General features: G+C 58.3%; 1 protein-coding gene across 9 annotated transcripts in view; it reads left to right on the top strand.

Annotated features, from left to right (window-relative positions):
• Pitpnm2 (phosphatidylinositol transfer protein membrane associated 2) overlaps nt 1-18,693 on the top strand; it is a 125,379-nt gene that overhangs the window by 25,773 nt on the left and 80,913 nt on the right. For 7 of the 9 annotated variants that reach the window (XM_071616293.1, XM_071616290.1, XM_027921411.2 and 4 more), the window contains exon 2: nt 3,776-3,877. The gene's annotated coding sequence lies outside the window, so the exon portion shown is untranslated. Of the gene's footprint in view, nt 1-3,661; nt 3,683-3,775; nt 3,878-12,114; nt 12,181-18,693 lie in introns of those variants that run through there. The other 2 variants (XM_071616297.1, XM_071616299.1) reach the window with 2 other exon arrangements.

Below are 18,693 nucleotides of genomic sequence, written 5' to 3' on the forward strand. Positions count from 1 at the left end.
AGAGGAGGAGTCCTTCGGCCTCACAGTGGCCCTCTGACCGTCCGCACCCCTGTCACTGCAGAGCCCTCACCCAGGGTCTCCTGGGGCCCTCTGCCTCCAGCAGTCTGGGCTTGGGAAAGAGCAGCATGCTCTTGAGCAGGAGAGGGAGGAAGCTGAAGGGACAGCAGTGAGAGAAGCAGCCAGCCTCCCTGCGGGGTCTGGGTGGCAGGCCCTTCCCTGGGCCTGGGTGGGGGGCAGGCACAGGCGGAGGCCCAGGGCTGTTCCTGATGAGAGGGTGGGTGGAGACCCACTCTCAGGAGGGCCTGGCACAGCATGTGGGGAGGTGGGCCTGTAGGGCAGCCATTCTAGCCCCTGGAGCCCCTTGCCTGGAAATGGCTGCACAGTGGGCCCTACCCGGGGGTCTCATGGGCCTGGAGGTGCCTCCTTCCTGGTGAGGAAGCAGGGTCAGCTCAAGGGGGCAGAGGAGTAGAAATAACAGGACAGAGGCAGTGACCGTCAGTGCTTGGATCAGGCAGTTGCTTTGACTGGCTGCTGGACTCAGGCTCTGTGACATAGCCACTAGTGTCCACTGCCTCTCAGATAAGGAAGCCAAGTCCAGGGAGGCTCAGTGCTGCTCCGTCCTCAGAGCCAGGCTGTGGTAGACCAGGTGTCTGTTCTGTCCATCTGTAGGCCTTCTCAGCCTCTGGCTTTGTCACCTCTCCAGGCTAAGTGGCTTCCCATTTAGTGGCTGACCCGCCCAAACATCGGATGCCAGCTGTGCCCTGCGCTCTTCCCTGGCATCCTTAGGCCGACTCTGGCCTGATCTGTCCTCCCAGGCACTGGTTTTCAAAATGGATGGTGTGTATGGCAGGATCAGGCAGAACTGGAATTTGCCTCTGGTCCCAGGACAAAAGGGAAACTTACTCTTTTGAGTTTTGAGAGTTTTTCAAAATGCACATGTATTTCTTGATTTAAATTAAGCAACATTATTTTATTTAAAAATTAGGAACCCCCAGGTATATATACTCAGAAGAGTCAAGATTACATGTCCACAGGAAAACTTGTTCACAAATACTCTCATCAGCCTTGTTCAAACAGTCAAAATGTAGAAAGAACCAGCTGTCCTACAGCAGACAGGTGGAGAAACAATGTGGCCAGTCCACACAGTGGAATATTACTTGGCCATTAAAAGCAGTGATTCACTTCTGTGCGCCAAAGGCCGGAACTGAGAGCATAATGCTAAGTGGAGAAGCCAGACACAGAAGGCGCCTGTGGGTTCCATAATGCCAAAGAGATACAGAATACAGTGTGTGGCCTCCGGAAGAGGCAGACCCCTAGAGGCAGAAAGCAGATGGGTGGTTGCCAGGGCCCGGAGGAGGGAGGACAGGAAATGACCACTCTTGGGCACAGGGTTTCTCTTAGGGTGATGAAATGTTTCAGATGTGAGTGTGCTGATGGCTGGACACTTACCACAGCCCCCACCCCCAGTCCTCCAGCCACCCGCCTCAGGCTCCATGTCGTCCAGGGGTGAGGCCAGCTCATGACACTACCCACTTGCTTGGAACTCGAGCTCCCAGCCAGGGCCAGCTCGAGACACGCGGACGTCTGGGTAGGCTTGCAGCTTGGCGCCCCTTCAAGCTGGTATTCTTTAAGTGTTTGTTTGACATTTATTTAGTGGGGATGAGGAGAGACTGATAGGCTATTAATAGAAACCGTATAGAGAAACAGATTCACTTACTCGTTCACTCCCACCGCCCCACTCGGCACCAGGGAGCTGAGAGATGTTTAGGGAAGCAGTTCTGACTTCTGCCGTTCCTGTGGGTCTCCGAGGCTGTTTTTGTTTTGTTTTCCTGTCCCCTGTGATTCCCCACGTCCTTTGAGAAGCACAGTGAAGACGTAGTTTGAAAACTCTCAGGGGTGGAGGGCTTTCCTTTAGTCCCTGGGCCCAGCAAGCGGGGGGTGGGGGGGTGGGGGGGTGGGGTGTCACTTGGTTTCAGACCCTTGGCCCCAGGACCTTGGCTATGGTCATCAGGGTGCCTCCAGGGCTCTCAGCAAGGAATCCCATGTTGTTGTGGGTTTCGTTTCCCTTCAGGGCGTGGACTTTATGTGAGGGGGTCACTGCCTCCACAGGCAGCAGCTTTCCATGTCATTGCAGGGGTATTTTGTGCCCTGCTGGTCTGGCTCCTCACCAGATCCTGCCTTCACTTATTGGACTTTAAAAATACGGTTTTTTTTGGGGGGGGGTCAGAAATACCATTCCCCCGGCACCCCTCTTTGCGTTCCAAGAGCGCCTTTTTTCTCCTTGCCCCTGTGGATCTAATTCTGCTGGGTGTGAGTCACCATTGACCTTCTCACCCACGGGGAGGCATCCTGAGGTGTGGAGGGGCCTTGCCTGCCAAATCTGGTCACCCTTGGCCGGGGTGTCACCGTGGTGAGCACTCAGCCTGTGTGGGATTCCTGACCTCCCAGTGGGGGGATGCTGCTGACCCTGCCGTGTTGGGGTGGCAGTGACCCTGAGAAGCAGGTGTAGGGCCCTGCAGAGGCACCTGAGCAGTGTGCAGGAGCCCGGGAGCCGCACCCTAGGGCCCTCTAGGACCTGGGATGCTTTATTGTGCAGGGTCCATGTGGGCACAGACTGAGGCCCTGGAGCTGAGGGCGGAGGCGGGCTGCCGAGGAGCCTAGGTCCTCAGAAGTTGTCTGCAGCCCTGGCTGTGGCTTCCCTGGGAGCGTGGGCTGGTGGGGGCGTGTGTGAAGAGCCCGTTCCCGCACTGCCCACCGCCTGTACCAGGCTCTCTGCGCCTCCCATTCCCTCCTCTCCTGCTCTGGCTCCTGCATCTGTGCTGCTCGCTGGCAGTTGATCACTTTGTCATTCCGAGCCTCCGTTCAGTTCCCCTGGGGTTGGCTTATACCTGTCAAGACCTGCTCACCCTCTAGGGGCACAGACGGGTACCTGAGGGGCCCGGGCGCCTGGCTCAGCCTGTAAAGCAGGGCTGTCCTGGACTTGGGGCTTCGGTTCCTGGACCCATCCAGCATCCACAGCCTGCAAGGGAGCTGCCTTCTGGCCGTGGTCATCAGGGGTACCTCCTAGGCCACTGCCTGCTCCCTGCTCATAGGTACAGGGGTTCCAGGATGTCTTGTGCTGCACTGTAGCCTGGGGGTGTCCTGGGTCCCTGTTGGAGCCCCAGACTGGGTGGCAGCTTCAGTGGCATCTGTGGGGTCGGTTAGACTCAGGAGTCCCTGGAGGCCCCTCTCTCTTGCAATTCTGTTGTGTGCTCATCTTGGCCTTGGTGGCTTGCAAAGGGGGCGTCCCGTCCCACCGTCCAGCTGGAGGTCCTACATCTTCTGTCTGAGTGCTCTGGGGCACACACCCCTGCTCTTCTTCCTGCTTTGTCTGGTTTTCCAGCCCCTCACCCTCCCCAACTCACAGTTTGGGGTCCTCTGATCCCAACAGGTTTCCTGGGTGAAGACCCTAAGGCTTCCAGGAGGGGAAGGAGGCAGCTGTGCGTGCGGGTATGGGTCCAGCTCCCGGCAGTTTCCTCAGCACGGGGCAGTGTCAAGGTGCACCCGTCACCAGTTCTAAGCCAGAACTTGCTCCCTGAGAGCACCCTGGACTGGGTCGCTTTGTAAAGTGGAGACCCCCTCACTCAGATGTCCCGTTCTATCCTCTTGTTCCAGGGGGACCGGGCTTTACGTCGTTGCTCTGGTGAGACTGGCTCTGCTGACCTCCCTGCGGATTAGCATGGGTGATTGGGAGTCCCGTCATCTCACCTCCCTCCTGTTGGGCTTCTTCCTGCAGGATGCTGGCACGTGTGTCCTGGTCCCCGACACCCTTCTGTGGGCCTACTGATCTGTTCCTCTTCGGTGGCAGGGACATCAACGGAGCCACTCAGACCTGCAGGTAAGGCCACGCCCTGCACAGTGATCAGCCTCCTGGCCTTCAGGGTTTGGGTGTGTGGAGCCCGTTGCCCTTTCCTCCTCCCTTAAAACCCTGACCATCTGATCAACATGGGGTAGGTTGTGTTCATTGATTACGCTTCTTACAAATATTGGTCTATGTTCCTCACATAGGAAGGACCTGCATCCTATGTCTGGTACCTCTGGATTCCAGATTTGATACCACCCTGGGGCCCCGGTGGCACCCTGGGTGGCTCTTTGCCACTCCTGCCCTGTGCTACCCACTCCGGGACCCTTGGAGTTTTGCCTTGAAGATGGCGGCTCCTTCCAGAGCAGAGCCCTGGCTCCAGCCTCGCCCTGTTGCCCACCAGCTGTGGTCAGTGGTCAGTGGCCCAGAAACCAGCATGGGCGTGTTTTCACGGATACTCTCCCTCTGGGCACTCACTCCCCAGAGAGAAATGGAGGCCGGTGCACTAGTGGCCGCCTCAGGACCAGAGATTGAGTGGCAGATTCCTGGCACCCTCCACCTTCTGCCCAGCGGAGAGCAGAGCCCCGCCCGTCCCCGCCCGCCTCTGGCCTCTATACTTCCTATGCCCCACCCTGCCCTTTGTTCATGCTGAGGCCTTTGGTGCCTAGAACAAGAGCAGAAGTGGTTTCCTCTCCTTTCCTGGACTCCCCTGCCCCCTGCCCCCATGTACTCTTCGTTAGTGTGAGCTTTGGGGTCCTAGAGCCTGGGTCTTCCATCCAGGGAAGCTCAGAAATTGGGGAGGGGGGCAGTTGAGGTCCCTAGCCTCTGCTTTGTGGGGCTGGCCGTGGCCTTTCAAAGCACCATCTATGCCAGTCTCACAGCAACGCTGCCCAGCGGCCACTGGCGTCTTGTTTCACAAGAGGGAGTCAAAGCTGAGGTGCAGAGATGGCAGATGTCAGACTCACAGTCACACAGCTAGTCAGCGCTGGCTTTGGGACTGGACCCCAAGTCTGAACTTGGGAGCCTGTGGTCTGAATTTCCAAGTTTAGCCCCTGATGCAGGGACCCTGGTTCAGGCCCAGGCCCAGGCCTGGATTTCAGCCTGGCTCCTGCCCTCCCAGGCCTCCCTCCTTGCTGGGTGGGTACCTGGCAGGGTGCCCAGGGCCCAGGCTGCCTGTGGCAGGGCGAGTGTGTCCAGCTGAGTCTCAGGCGGGCGCCGCGGGCTGTTTTCTTCTCCGACTGCTCACCCTCTTTCCTTGCTGTGAAAAGGCCCGGGTGTGAAGGGGCGAGGGTGCTATGTTGTGTCTTTGCTTTTTGTTTTGTTTTAGTTCACTTTCTGAGGTGTCTCAGCTGCTGGGTGGGGGTGGGGCGTAGTAATGCTCAGCTCTGACGCCAGGCTTCTCCAGGGGTCACTGCTGCTCACTGTGGTTGTGCCACATGCTGGGGGCCTTGGCCTCCCCCTCAAGGCAGGAACCTGGGTGAGCTGCTCCAAGGGACCCTGCCCCAGCAAGCCTGGGCTTCCTGCTTCCTTTCTTACAGGAAGGGGTTCTTCTCCTGCTGGGCAGCTGCATTCCAGAGGGGGTTGCAGAGAGGACATCCTGTGCCTGCTTCCCCTGGAGGTCCTTGCTGGGACCCACAGTGTCCTTAGGAGTTCTGTACCTACTCACTTATCCTGAAAATATTTATTGAATATTTATGGAATGCTTGGCATGTGCCAGGTATTGCCCCAGGTGCCAGGCACACAGCTGTGCCTGGGGCAGACAGGAGTCCCCACAGGCCGGAGCTGCTGCCCTGCGTGCTCTGTGCTTTGCTGATGCTGCTCCAGTGTCTCCCCGCTCCCTCTTCCTCCCCTGCCCGTCAGGTTCCATTTCAAACACCTCCTTTTCTCTGAAGCTCTTTGCAGGCCCCTGACCCACGCTAGCCGCCCCCCTTCCCTGTGTCGTCACAGCGGTTCCGAGGACAGAATTCTTGGCACCATACGCCAACATGGCAGGATGGTCAGGATCACCCCCTGAGCTCCTAGGAGCTGGTGGCCACGATGGGCATAGAGGCCACTGTGCTCTGGGCAGAGGGAGGTTGCGGGTGGAGAGAGGCAACCCTGGGCAGGGGTGGCTGAGAATGCCCCTCCAGGCTCTCTTTGGGAGCCCCAGGGCTTATATTTAGACAAGTTCCTTTCTCCAGAGAAGCCGGGAGCCTTTTCTTTCAGAAGGTGGGGTAGGGGTAGGGGGTGGCAGTGGGGGGCCGGGGCAGCACTGGTGTTTCTCAGCACAGCCTGGCCATCTTCTGCATCCACCTGACTCAGAGTGGCATCCAGAGAGAGGGTCTGCCCCAAAGAAGGGGCCCCCATAAGGAGAGCCCCACCCCAGTGCTGCCCTACTAGTTGGAGATGGTTGAGCGGAGCCGCTGTTCACCTTGCGACCTTGTGGCAGACACAGGGGGAGGGTCTGGGGCGCAGGCAGTGGCTTCCTTCCGGACTCCCCGTGGGAGGGGTGTTTCCTGCCATTGTCTCCATGACAGGCCTTGGCAAGGGGACTGCCTCCTGAGGAGGAAGAGAGCTGAGAACTGAGGCAGGACCTCCACCTGAGCAGCAAGGGACACAGGCTCCTGGTGGGCCTGGCCTGGCCGGTGAGGAATCCACCTGCGCCAGCCCACAGGCCGTTTTCACCCCTCCTCTGGGCGGTTCTGCCCCCTGGGAGCTGGCCTAGGCTGGGTGGGTGGGTAGGGAGAGGTTAGGAGGCTGTCCACCTAGAGCAGAGGGAGGCCAACAGGAGAGGAGGCCTCGGAGCAGGAGGCTGCCCTGAGGTCTGTGAGGACAGAGCTTCCTTCTGAGCTCTTTGTGGTCCCCATAATGCTGGCAGGAGAGCCGGGAGGGACCTGACTCTGACCCGTGTCCATGTCCTGGCTTGACTCTCGACTCCAGCCCCCTCCCGCTCTGCCAGGTGGTGGGCTTCAGCGGGAGATCACTGGGGCCTCTCCCTGCTCCCTGCCCCTCCCCCAGGCTGGCCTCTGCAGCCTCCCATCCTTCAGCCTTCCGCCCAGGCAGGACAGCAGTCAGACACAGAGGGTCAGTGAGAAGCACTCACTGCACTGCCTTCCACAGCACCTGGCTCCTGAGGCCGAGCGGTGAGAGGAGAGGGGTGAGTGGCATGGGTGCGTCTGGGGACCAGAGACCGGCCTGTCCCTAAGCGCGGTGCTGCCACAGGGCCTGTGCCATGCTTGCCCGAGGTTCAAACTGTGCCTGGCCGTGTCTCCCTCCCTCCCGCCTGTCTTCTGGTCCGAGCTGCCTGCATCTGTTCACGCCTCCTGCTCCCTGGACATTGGTGGGGAGGTCCTCCTGCCCCTCCTCTCAGGCAGAGTATGCAGTTCTTTTCTTTCCATAGTCACCCACTTAACTCTAGAGCTGTACGGTCACTTTTATTCCTGGGGAGTGTCCAGAGCTAGGAATTCTCAGAGGGATTCCCAAGAGGGTATTCAAGCGGGAGGGTTGTGTGGCTCTGCTGTGTTCCCTGTAGCAGTACGAGTGACCCCAGGTGGGTCCAAGTGTGTGACAGCCATTAAAAATTCTGCAAACAATAGACCAACAGGGAGTGGAACAGATGTTAGATGATGATCAAAGCTAAACAAAGCTGAAAAGAAGGCCTAAGAAGGGACAATGACACAAAGGCCTGGAAAAGGTGAGGGAGAGAGCCAGGAAGGTCCCCTGGGGAAGAACATATGGGCAGAGCAGACAGCCTGTGCAAAGGCCCTGAGGCAGGAGCTGTTCAAGAAGCTGGAGTAAGTAAGGGGAGGAGGTGAAAGAAAAATGAGCCTGCATGGAGTAGGGCCTTGTAGGTCAGGTCGGGGCTTTGATCTTGACTCTGAGGTGCTGCAAAGCTGCTGAAGTCAAGGGCCAGTATCCAACTTGTATTATAAAAGGATGGCTTCTGGCTACTGTGTTAAGGGTGGGGTGCAGAGAGGGAGCAGGGAGACCAGGGGGAAATGATGGTCACAGCAGGAGGTGCAGGGCGCCTAGACCAAGCTGGCACAGGGGCCTTTGCAGCACATGTTTAGCACCCCTGGGTTCAATCCCTTGTACCCTCAGGGCCTTTGCAGCACATGGTTAGCACTCCTGGGTTCAACCCCACCCCCCAAAAAATAGAAAACGAAATCTTCTAGGTTCGACTTTTCATGTAAGCTCAGGGGAAACAGACTCTGTAAAGAAAGCTGCCTGTCTAGTCACACAGCAAATGGTTCGGCCCAAAATCGGGGCTTTTGGAATCTAACATTTCTGCAGCTGGACCAATGGGTGGCTCAATTGGTGGAGGTTTGGGGGCTGGAGGGAGAAGGGCTGTCCAAGGCCCAGGAGACAGAGCCCTGGGACCCTTAGTGCCATGGCCAGGAGACGAGGCTTTGTGAGCTGAGGATCTTGGCACTCTGGGTAGCGTTAGACCTTAGCTGGGCTGCAGCCTTGATGTCACCCGAGGCCCTGGCCGGATCCGAGTGGAAGTTCTCAAGTACTATCCATTCATTGTTTATCGAGTAAGGTATCCCAGTCCTCAGGAGCCCACAGTCCCAGGGAGGCAGACAGGTCGACTAAGGAAGCACATGCAGTGATCCTAAGCCCACGTTTGAGGTGTGTGCAGGGAACTGTCAAGGTCAGGGCATCCATTGTTGATCCAAGATAAGGCACTGAACACTCTCTGCAGCCACCAAATACCCCTGGTGAGCACAAGCCAGAGACCCATGTCCACCAAGATGTTCTGTTTGAATCCATGATTTAGTCTATTAATGCAGGGGCACAGGGGCTGGGGAGTGGCTCAGTGGCAAAGTGCTTGCCTCATGTATGGGAGGCCTTGTGTTCCATACTCAGCCCCACCAAAAATAAACAAAAAACCGAGAGTGGGCAGCAGAGACTGGTTAGGGTCTGGGTCTCTGCCCTTCAGCTGTGTCACTGAACTCTGAGGACTGACTTGGCCCAGTCCACTTGCTGGGAGGCCCTGTGGGCTCATCAGCGTGCTTCTTTGGAGGAGAAGGAAGGCTGGTCCCTTTTGTGTTGGCTTGCAAGGCTGCTCTGGTGACAGGCTGTGTTGTGCCCTGTGACCAGCAGGGTACAGGAGGGGCTGTGCTATCCCAGTTTGGCAGGGGGAGACCTGGATGTCACCTGTAGATTCTTCAGCACAGGGCTGTGTGGGGAAGTGGAGGGAGATCTTGCTTTTGCTCTTTTGGGGGAGGTTGAAGCTGGAAGCCAAAGGAGGCAGAAAGATCCAGCTGGACTTTTTCCTTGGCCATTTAACTCTGATCTTTCCCGCTCGCAGTAAACTGTCCAGGAGGGACAGCTTGGAGACCGCTGCAGTGGTTGCTTTACAAACTGCCTCCAGCAGCTGCCCTTTTCTAGGTGATCACAGGACACAGCTGAGGACCCGAGGTGGGGGAGCAGGGACTGGCCTCCCGGAGGCGGGGAGGCCTGGCCAGGTCGGTGCTGGGAGCCTCTTGTTCTTGTGAAAGCCAGAAGTTGGTGCCTTCCTGAAGCTGGGATGGCTGAGGCAGCGTAGCAAAGAAACTAGAAATAGCTTGCTGACCTTGAGGGAGGCAGCTGCAGCGTCCCCTGCCCCATGTCCCTTAGCCCCCTCCCCTTGTGCTCCAGCCCTCTGGTCCGACGCTGCCTGCTGGGGCTGCAGCTCCAATACACATTCCCTGGGGCTCCACAGCATTTCCCTGCGATTCTCAGGCGTAGACCATGCACCAGGGCCCCTGAGGTTGGGTGCTGTGCAGGTTGTGCCCTGTGTTGCCAGGAAGCCCTCGGCCTTTGGCTTCTGTTTTCCCAAGACAGAGGAACTGGTGGGCTCAGCCCGCCCCACACAGGAGGGGAGGCCCAGTGGATGGCTAACCAGCACGAGCCCCGCTGTGTGCCTGAGCTGTGCTGTGTGCTGCAGGTGAAAAGAATGAGTGTTTTGAGGGGCTTGGGAAGGAGAAGGACCCCCCACCCCCACCCTGTGCTTGAAGTCCCTTCGTCCCTTCCCCCTGCCAGTCAAGCACTGCCCTCTCTCCATTTTCATTCCAATAACGGATACCCTTGGGAAATAGGTCACATTTGCTCCCTAGCACTCTACTGTGGCCAAGTTCACTAACCGAATCAGGAAGCCCCACCAGTCAGGGAGACTGGGGCAGACAGGGTCGGGGAGGGACGTCTCTGTGGGGGCCGTGCCCCCTCTCAGATTGGCCCAGGATCCGCCCATCTGATGTCCCACTCAAGGACACATCTGGGGTGCAGGTATTTTTTTTTAAATTTTTTATTAGCTGTTAATGGACCTTTATTTTATTTACTTATTTATGGGTGGTGCTGAGAACCAAACGCAGTGCCTCAACGTGCAAGACAAGTGCTCTACCTCTGAGCCACAACCCCAGCCCCATGGTGTGTTGTTTTTAACCATTAAGGCTCTCCCACAGATTGCCTAGGTATGGAAAGGCCAAGGGTTACAGCCCAGAGCACTGCCGGGCACTCAGTGGGCATGCAGCATCGAGACCTTCCCTAGTGAGGCGGCTGCTGGCTGCCCCTGAGCCACGCCACCCCGGACACCGCCCGGTGCCTCAGCTTCCCATCTGTGGAACTGGAGGACATCAGGACCTGCTGTACGCTGTGCCCTCTGGGAGGGCTGGCCAGGGCTGACTGGTGTCAGAACCGGGATGGTCCCTCAGACCATGGGTGCCAGGGCATCTGCCAGTGATGTATTCAGCAGGTGCAGAGCCTGCCTTCTGGGTACTGCCCCTGGACCACTATCCTCTCCTGATTGCCCTGCGGATCTCCTCCACCCCAGGGACTGTGCCAGGTAGCAGTGGCCGTGGGGACCTGAGAGGTTGAAGGAGGGCTCTGGGACAGCGCTCGTGGGACAGCATACAAACTCAGGCCCGAGGTGAGCTCTGGGCACAGGCACGTGCAAGTCGGGCGTTAGTCCTCGAAAAGCCACAGCTCTGGCACCACAGGGCAGAACCCAGCCACAGCTCTGAGCGGCACCAGGCCCTGCTCTGTGACTGGCCAGACCCCTGGGGCGTCAGCACGACCTGTGGAGTCTGCTCAGGAGCCCTGGGGCTGCAGGTGTTGGGAGCCCCACCCACCCCAGCGGAGGTGACTGCTCCTTTGCCCGAGTGTCCCCCACCTGCAGAGCGTCTGTGCAGCAGCAGCTTCCCTGTTCTCCACAGAAAATGGGAGGCAGGTTCAGAGGGCAACCATGGCTGTCCTCCGGCCCCGTCAGCCAAGGGAGTCCGGATGAGGTTCTGCTCTTCACAGTTCCCCCCCCAAAAAAAATGACAGCTCTGGGACAGAACTGGGTGAGCGTGGCCTGAGTTCCCACTGTCCCCTGGCAGACGTTCACTGCCAGGCAGTGGGATCCAGCAAGGAAGAAGAACTGGCCTTCTGGGATGGGGGACGGATGCAGGTTAGCGCTCACTGTGTGTGTGGGACTAGAGGCAGGGGTGGGGAGGCAGAGTCCAGGTGGAGCAGGGAGAAAGCAGCCGCCGACTGCCTGTGGGAGGGTCACAGAAGAAAGGGCATTTTAGCTGGGCTTTGAAGGGTGCAGAGGAGTTTTCCAGGAGAGAGGGGGAAAGGCAGAGGGAATGGCGCACATTGAAGCCTTCTGCTCTCAAGTTATTCGTGTGTCTGGGGAGTGCCGAGGAGCGCCAGACTGCTGCAGTGCAGGGTCAGGGGTGAAGGGGCGGAGGCTGGGGCCTGCACTCACCTGATCCCAGGATGGAGAGACTGAGGTCAGGGGACTCCTCGCCACCCTACAGGTTCCTATGACTTGTGTGTTGCTACCACCAGGGAGGAGCCACCCTTCTCCACTGCGTGTTCAGGGTCTCGCCAGGCCCCTCCCATGATGGGGTCTCCTGACATCCCCTGCTTGCCTCTCTAGCCCCAGCCTGGTCTTGACTTAGCTCATGCTCCTCCTACCCTCTGGAGCTCTGGCCCCTTCCAGGCCTCCCCTGAACATCTCCCCCAGGCCCCTTTGGGGAAGAACCACATTTGCAGATGGATCTCAGAGTGCCCGTTGCCCTCCTGGGAGCTCTCGGGTGTGGGATTCGTGCCAGTCTCAGCCAGAATGCTGTTTTTTTGGATGAGGACATTAAGCTCCCAGAGCACCAGCCCTTTGCTCACCGTGCCACTGGGGATGCAGCGGGTTTGAATGAGGTTCGTGTGGGCTCTGGAGGCTGAGCCTCTGACTGCTTTTCCCTCCAGGAGATCCTCAGTCAACTGGACACTGAATCTGGAAAGGAGTGGGCCTCCTCCATCCACTCCCCTCCCATCTCCTTCCCTGCCTGCGGGCTCTCTCTGCATCTCCCTCCCTACCTGGGGTGGGAAGCAGTCAGGTAATCAGGACCCACACCCGCTGTCCCACTGCTGGCCAGGGGCCAGGGCAGGAGCAGCTCCTGCAAGTCCTGGCGCAGGTGACCTGCTTTGTGAGTCTGTTCCTGCTAACTCTGGTTCTCTCCCCCACACTGGGCTGAGCAGCAGCTCTGATCAGCACTGACGTCAGGGAGCTGTGTCACCTTTGGTCTACCCTCAGCCTGGCAGCTGTGATGTATCGTTGGGACGTGTCCCCTGCCTCACTGCAGAGGGCCGAAGCCAGTGGGGGAAGAGGGATTATGTTGTTCCAATCTGGCTGTGGCTGCCTCCCTGGCCCTGTCCAGCTGTTCTCGTTCCCCACTGCCAAGCAGCAGATGTTGGGGTGAGGTCAGCCTGGGAGCCAGGGACCTGCCCATCAGCTTCACGTGAATGTCTTTGAGGCTATTTCTGGCCTTGCCATTATCCCAACGGCTTCAAGCGATAAATATAGACACAGATTGAAAAGCCCCAGTGGCGGGCGGGCAGGCAGCGCTGGGGAGCGTGCGGACGGGCCGGCTATAAATAAGCCTGCTGGAACACCCCCCAGCCACGCCGCCACCGCTGCGTGTGCTTGCTCTGCTTGCTCGCTCAGAAAGACAGCCTTCCTCCCCGACTGCCAGAGCACATTTGTTCCTGCAGAGAGGGGACGGGAGAAGGCGCTATCCACTCTGTCCTCTGGTCTGTTGGGGACCTTGGACAGCAGGGCAGGCTGCTGGACCTGTTTGGCATTGGCAATGCTTAATTTCTTACAGAAGAGAAACGACGATGGCCCCGGATGAGGGGTCCAGGGGCAGCAGGGCTGCAGGGAAGTCGTGGTGTACTAAGGATGGTGGCCCCAGTCCGGGTGTCGCTGGGCCTAGAGGACTCCAGGGCCCTGGGTGGGAAGTCCTGCCGGAGGACGGCACAAGTCTCACTCTGGCGTCTTTCTCCCACGCGGCCGCCCTGGCTGGCTTTGTCTGTCCTCTGGTCCTGTCCTGGCTGGAAGCCCCTGACTGGCTGGCTGCTCCTGTAGGCTGGAGCTGCTCCCCCATCGCTCACCCCCCTCGCCTGCCTCCCCTCCCTTCCTTCCTGGATGTCCCTGCACTCTCCCTGGTCTCGTCCCCTCCCCACGTTCCCTCCTCTGGGCTGGCCAGGAAAAGAGTCGATTGAGGGAGCTCACCATGAATAAAATCCTGCTGCAGCCGCCAGTCCCCCTTCTGCAGCCTCAGGAAGCAGGGCCCAGAGCTGGGGTGTGTGAGCTGCTTGTGTTGCATAGATAAATGTCCCAGGAGGTTTGTGGACCGCAGATGGAGGGCTGCCTGTGCTGCACCCTTGGGGGAGGGAGTCTGTGCCCTCCTGTGCTGCAGAGCTTCCGGGACAAAGGGAAGCATCTGAGGGAAGGGTCCTTTTGACCTTTTGAGGGGCAGCATGTCTGTGGTATTCAGAACTGAGTGTGAGCTCTGAGCTCACAGTGCTGCCAAGAGGAGCCAGGTCCAGAGCTCATGCTCCACTGGAGGGGACAGAGCCACAGGCAGTGGTGATACCTGTGACAATTCCAAGCCCTAGGGGAGTGAGTGGGCTTCTGCCCTTGAAGTGTTGACCTATGAACTGGGCCCTGGGAACGCGCTGAGTTCTCTCAGCACAGAGATGGGATTGGATGTAAGCTCCTCTTCTAGGCAGCCTGTGCCAAGGCACTGAGGCAGGTCAGGCACCCGGCTCCTGTGTGACAGCCCGGTGGGGATTGTGCTGCGGGCAGCTGAGCTGAGCAAGGACCCCGAAGGCCTTGTGCGCGGTTACAGAGTTCATCATCTTGACTGGGGCAGCGTTGAGCTTTAATCTAGAGGGGGACATGCCCTGATGTGTGTACTAGAAGCTCTGACTGACTTCCATGTGAGTGACAGGTCGGAGGCAGGGGAGGAGAGGCAGCCTGGTGACAATAACCACAGTGTCTTGCTTTGTCGAATACCCAAGGGTTCTGCCTTTCACAGGGCCTGTTAAGTACGTCCACACATGGGTGTGTGTCCCAGAGTCCATGATTTCTACAGTTGGCTGTGCTGAGCCCCCTTCGCAGGGGCTGACGAGGCACCTGTGCCAAGCGTAGACCCTTCGGTTCCAGTTGGCTTGGCTGTCCTTGTCACCAGGGGAGTGACTTTGTCCAGCAAGCTTGGCCCTGCGGTATTCCTGGTCTGGACTACTCAGCACTGGCACGGGCTCCCTTGCGGGCTCTGTGACTCAGCCGCTTGAGGTGGTGCAGGGCGGGCCCTCAGATCCTCGCCTGCCAGCGGGACCTCCCCAGCCCCTCCCGGGAGAAGTAGGTGAAGGGGACGTGCGTGTGGGACGGGCACACTCACCAGGGAGTTAGTCTGGTTGTGTAAATATTTTCGTGTGTGGTTCTGCCCTGTGGCCTGATAAGCAAAATGGAGAAGGGACAGGGGTGGAGTTGGCGAAGGACCCAGGCGTGAGAAGCTGGCAGGGCCACTGCCTCGGGGGTCAAAGATCTTCAGTCCCCAGCATGCATTTCTTAGATGGGGAAACTGGTTCCCTGGAGGTTGGGGGGGACCCCTGTCCAGAGGCACATGAGGGACTCCGCAGGGCCTAGTCCTGAACCAGCAGTGGTGCTGGGCCCCCTTGGGCCCCCTGTTAGAACGCCTGTTCCGCAGCCTGCAGGGTTGTTCTCCTTTCCTGAGTAGGAGATGGGAGGCCGATCACACCCACTTGGCTCCAGGGAGCCTGAGGCTTTCCTGTACCCTTGGCTGCCATCCCCTGTGCAGACCAGGGACATAGAAACACGCTGGGACGGCTCTCTCAGGGGCTGGGGTCCTGAGTCCTAGAGTCCGAGGGATTCCAGCTCCACGGCCTCGGAAGGCCCTTCTGAGCTTCCCCACAGTCACATGGCAAAATAGGAGTCCTAAAGTGTCGGCCTGCTGGGGTTGGCCTAGGATTAGATGAAACCAAATGGAGCAGGCCAGTGAATACATGTGGCCTCACTGACCCACGCAGCTGCCCTTTAAGGAAATGGTGGCCCCAAAGGCGCAGAGGGGAGCCCGGCTCAGGAAGGACGTGACTCTGAGGGCCACAGCCCAGCCTGGTGCTGTTCTCAGAGTGGCTGTCCCTGCTCTCCTCCCCTGGGTGTGTTGCAGGCCGCTGGGGACAGTGGGAAGGGACCTCTAGCCAGTCAGGGTCCACCTGGGTGACCTTGGACAAGGCTCGGTTTCCTCATCTGTCCAAGGGATTGAGCTTGCAGCCCAGGCCTGCGTTTGCAGGACTTCATTTGTTTGACAGATACTTTTAGGGTCTGGGAGCCAGTCTTGTGCTCACAGCAGAAGGTTGGGGAGATTTCGAGGAACCTTCCATTTCTTCCTCTGGTCTTTCCTGCAGACCCTCAGCCAGGGGAGGGAGGTCCTCCCTCCTGGGGTGGAGGGAGGAGGATCCTGTCCCACTGGGAGCTGGGGCGTGGCCACCTCCTTCACAAGCCACTGTCCCATCACTGCCTCCCCTTCTTGGCCCTGTTGGAAGCTGGTGTTGGGAGGTGGCAGCTGACCTGGGGACCCCACGCCACTGCCTGCTTTAGGGGCTTCAGAAAGAGCACTGCCTGACCTCGGATATGTCTGTGCAGATGGAGGTTGGTGATTTATGGAGCTGTGGGGAAGAATTCCTCCAAACATCAGCTTCCCAAATTCTTGGCTTTAGGCCGGAATGGGAGACAGCTGTTTGGATAACGTCCCCAGAGGACTCTGCTAGCTTTCCTGGGCCAAAGCAGATGATAGAGACTCCAGTGTCATGTGCAAGAGCAACATGCACCAGGGAACAAACCTGGGGAGCGAGTGTGAGCTCCTAGGCCATTAGGACCCAGGGCCACCATGGTCACCTCCCCCAGGAAGCCTTCCTGACTCTCTGGCACCTGGCCTGCTTTCTGAGGCTCCAGGACCCCTGGACCACTTCAGCTTCTTTCTCCTGAACAAACTGGAGTGTCTCTGAGCCAAGGCCACCTTCTTTATCTAAATATTTGGTTGGCCTGGGCTGACGATGCCCAAATAAGACAAGTCCTTCTGAAATGAGTCACCTGGCTTGGTTGGCCAAGCTGCCAGCTCCACCAGAGAGAGCTTGTGACCTCACAGTGTGGCAGAAGCAGCTGCCTCGGCCTGGTGAGTCTGGAGTGCTGGACGATGCTTCGTGTCCCTGTGGCCGTGCTTGGACCTCTCACACAGCCCCCGGCACCAGCCCACAGTAGCCTCCTGCTTGGATCCCAGGCTGTGTCCCAGAGAGGAGGGGCTGATCCCAGAACCTTGGGCAGGAAGCCCTCTGCCCGAGGGTTCTGACAGCGTTGGGTGCTGGCCCAGGTCTCCTGGCTCTGCACCATGCCCCAAACTCCCCCAGCCCCACTGCCCCAGCCTCGGCCTGGCCTACCACTGTCGCCCTGCCCATGAGATGCTCGGATGTCTGGTGCTAGTAGGGCTTGTCCAGGATGTAGCTGGGACCTGACGAGGGACCCTAACTGCAGGGCAGAGGGGACTCCACTGCAGAGCCTCCTCCAGCAGCCAAGCTTCTCCAGCACCCATTACAAATGGGTGGTCAGGGTCTGTTGGCTCATCTCCTGCATTTAAAAACAAGCCTTATTGAGATGCAGTTCAGATACCATACAACCCGTCCATTTAAATTTTTCAATTCAGTGGTTTTTAAAATGTTCGGAGTTGGGCCAGGCACAGTGGCTCATGAGGCTGAGGCAGGAGGATCACAGATTCAAAGCCAGCCTCAGCAACTCAGTGAGGCCTTGTCTCTAAATAAAAAATAAAAAAGGGCTGGGGATGGGGCTCAGTGGCTAAGCTCCTGGGTTCAACCCTCAGCACCAAAATAAAAAATGTTCAGAGTTGGGCAATCAGCATCACGATTTTAGAATTTTTTTTTTTTTCATTTCCCCCAAAAGGAACCTTGCAGACATTATTATCCCCATGCCCCTGACCTCTACTGACCTACTACTCTCCATGGAATTGCCTCTTCTGGACATTCTGTTAAAATGGAATCCTGCAGTCTGAACTTGTATGTCTGGCGTCTGTCACTTAGCATGTTTTCAAGCTTATTCATGCTGTGGCGTGGACCAGGACTTCCTTTTTGTGACTGAGTCACAGCCCATCACATGATAAACCACATTTGATGACAAGCATCGTTTTAAAGGGTGATTTACGTCTCAAACACGGTTCTGCGTTGGTGAAGGGTTGGGGACCGTGCCGTGGACACTTTCCCAGAGAGGAACAGGAACACCTTCCTAGAGAGGCTGGGGGCACAGAGCCTGCAGCCGAACTGGGAAGTGATGTCTGAGGTCCCTTCGAGCAGTCACTTGGGAGGAGAGACGGTTGAGGGGACTGGGTGGGGGTCCTTTTGGGTTCCCTGGCAGCTCTCTCCTCTCTGGAAGACCAGGGGAGGTGATACGCTGGTAGGTGAGCAGAAGGCTGCCCAGGGCAAATGGCTCTGCTGGAGGGGACAGCAGGAAAGGACAGGCAGAGCCTGAGCAGCAGATCTGAGGCCTGGAGGAACCTGAGGAGCAGACCCGGAAACAGAGCTGAGATTGGAGCCAGCCGGACTGATAACAGCGGGGCCTAGGAAAGGGCGGCTGAATGTGTGTTTACTCTTGTCTGTCTCCACTCTTTGGTGACTAGTAATCCTGCTTACAGTCGTGGAAGAGCTTTCTGGAGAATGAAGTCGCTTTATTCAGAGATCAGGTCCTCTCTGCTGGGCCACACCCGAGCCGGGCTGGTTCTTGGGCCCAAAGGCTGCAGGCAGAGGTCCCAGCAGAGTGGGGACCTCTGCTTCTTCAGGGGGCCTGCTCTGCTCCCCAGCACACCAGTGCAGGACACTGTGGGGAGCATTGCTGCTGGGCCCCTTCGCTCCAGGGACACCTCTGACCCTAACCCAGGGCAGGAGAGCCAGGCCACAGGGACAAACCTCGCCCGCGGGGAGTCTCCCTGGGTCAGAGCCTTGACCCACACACTCAGTGGCCTTCTCTTCCACCCTGTAAGGTGGGTGCAAGAGGACACAGCCATGGGGGTCTCCCCACTGTCCATGACCTGTGTCTCTAGCTCCCGAGGCCACGGCTTCTCTACACGGCTTCCCTCCAGCCCGCCTGGCACAGGCTGACAACCATGGAGCCCTTGGAGAAGTTAGATCACAGCTTTTTTCGTCAGTGCGGGTGAGAATGAAGTGGGGGAGACTCGTGAGCCCTGACAGCAGCAGTCCTGGCGTGTTTTGTACTGGGGTCCTGGGCCCCCACATGGCTGTGAATTGCGCTCCCCGAGAGGCAGCACCTGTGGACGCAGATTGCTTAGTGTGGAGAGCAGGTGGCCTCCTAATGAAGTGGCTGTAGGATGGGATCCTGCTGCGAAGGCAGGCACCTTGGCAGGGAGTGAGGTGGCAGAACCGTGAGAGGAGACTCCCCTGCTGTTTCTGTAAAGCCACTGGTGGCTGTGGCTGGCCCTGGCAGCAAGGGGATGACCTTGTGAGCGGCCTAACCCAGTGCCTCCCCT

Source organism: Marmota flaviventris, chromosome 1 (assembly GCF_047511675.1).
Source record: "Marmota flaviventris isolate mMarFla1 chromosome 1, mMarFla1.hap1, whole genome shotgun sequence".
Taxonomy (NCBI): Eukaryota; Metazoa; Chordata; class Mammalia; order Rodentia; family Sciuridae; genus Marmota; species Marmota flaviventris.